Source organism: Pongo abelii, chromosome 5, assembly GCF_028885655.2.
Source record: "Pongo abelii isolate AG06213 chromosome 5, NHGRI_mPonAbe1-v2.0_pri, whole genome shotgun sequence".
NCBI lineage: Eukaryota > Metazoa > Chordata > Mammalia > Primates > Hominidae > Pongo > Pongo abelii.
This window is the reverse complement of record NC_071990.2, coordinates 113697350-113699220: the sequence shown is the minus strand read 5'-3', so window position 1 is coordinate 113699220 and position 1871 is coordinate 113697350. Positions and strand designations below refer to the sequence as shown.

The following is a 1871-nucleotide window of genomic DNA, read 5'->3' as shown; positions in this document are numbered from 1 at the left end:
AGCAAAAATGATTCTTGTCCTCAGGGAGTTAACATTCTAATAGGTGAAATGACGCAGACAGAAATAAAAGTAGCTTTGACTACAAATGTGTTTTAGTGGGGAAGAAGAGGACATTTTACCTGGAAGAAAAGAGATGCAGCTGGAAGCTAATGACGGGTTCTATCATCAGGTGGCTTCCTCATCAGGAAGGAAGACATCATGGGACAGGCCAGACAGGAGACTGAGAATTCTGAAACCTTAGTCCCCATCTTGGCTCGGTCCTTACAGACTAGCATCATCCCTGACACGTAATGGGTGCCAATGAAAATGTGTTGATTTACCGTATAGCCTTAAGAATGTCACAGTTTCTCAGCCTTTGTTCCTCCCCCACAAAGGGGAATAAGAGATCACTCATAAGGTTCTTGTGAAAATCAAATGAGGCAATATATGTGAAAGTGTACATAGTCAACTCTAAGGCACCAGAAATATATTGTATATCATTCTCGGAGGAGTTTAAAAATACATCACAAAATCTTTGAAGTTGGTACATCATGCTATGAAGTGACTTCTCTATGAAAAAATGTTGGCCTGTGGCTGGAGATGGGAAAGGAAAAAACTTAGCCTGTTGTTATCCTCTTCCTTTGGCCTCAGCAACCTCCAACCCATCCATTTGCCCCTCCCTGAGTGGACAGTAGGTAGTGGACCTTAGAGACTTGTGACGTCCTTCCCCATTGGTGACTGGGACTCTTCCCAGAATAATGTGAACCACAGAATACCTCCATGTTCAAAAAATAACACCAAACTAAAGCCAATCCGTGTTTCCTCTACAGGGTTCCAGCACAATAACTTTAGGGAAGAAGAGAAGATAATTTAAAAACTGAGGTTTTTCTTTTTTTTTTTTTTTTGATTGGTTGGTTGGATTTTTTACATCAGATGGGTAATGTGCAAATGTGGTAACAAGGTTGGAGGGCAGCATATCTCGCACATGAGTATAAATACCAATCATCACACATAAGTTGCAAAAGGATCAACAACTGCATTTTGTAAAGCTGTGAGGTTTTCTGTTATTTTAAATCCCCATAATAGGTCAGAACCCTTTGCTAGGCATAATGGAAGAGATGGGTGTACATTATGTACAATTTCCCTGTTCTGTGGTAGCCTAAGGAAAGATGCCCAGATCTGAAAATAAAGCACAGCACCATAATGACAGTGATCAAGAGGTAATGAGGAACCTGCTCACACAGTTTAGACTCTGAATGCACCCTCAGAGATAACATTCATAGTCCCAGAATAGGAACGTTCTGAGCATATGGCATTGACCAAACCTTCTGTACAAAACCTCAAAATAGGCATTGTGTGAATACAATACATCAGCGTACCATATTTCATGTGCTAATCTTTTCATGACAGTCTCATGCTATAGTATTTCAGTGACGGTGTAAAGAGAAGAAATGTGATTAAACCAAAGGGGGAGGTGATGGGGATTATCCTCAGGAAAAAGAAAGAGAAAAGCAAGGTGGAAATACGATGGTCCTTAATTAAGCAGATAAAACAGACTAAGCAGAATAAAGAACAATGTATGGTGCTCATTCCATCTGGGCATATTTGAGACAGCTATTTAATAGGGTATTTTGTTTTTGGCAGACTTTCTGTTTAAACAGGAACTGTGTGCATATTAATAGTAACCCTCCACATACAAATCAGCTTGGTTCTAGCTACATGGCATTATTGTCAAACATGCCAATACCTGTAAAATGTTGAAGTTACCACAAAAATTTAAAAATCAATAATGCCCTATAAATCTCCATGAGTTTTATAATTCATTCCGTATCAATCGAACTAGTTAGGATTTTTTCAATCTTTGGTTTAAATTCTTTTTCCTCATCTGTGAT

At 39.0% G+C, this 1871-nt stretch overlaps 1 non-coding gene across 1 annotated transcript; it reads right to left on the bottom strand.

The window, feature by feature from the left end:
• Positions 1-906: 906 nt before the first annotated feature.
• On the bottom strand, positions 907-1007 carry LOC112134086 (small nucleolar RNA U13). Its single transcript, XR_002915669.2, has one exon. It is a non-coding gene; the product is annotated as a small nucleolar RNA U13 (small nucleolar RNA).
• Between the last annotated feature and the right edge of the window lie 864 nt (positions 1008-1871).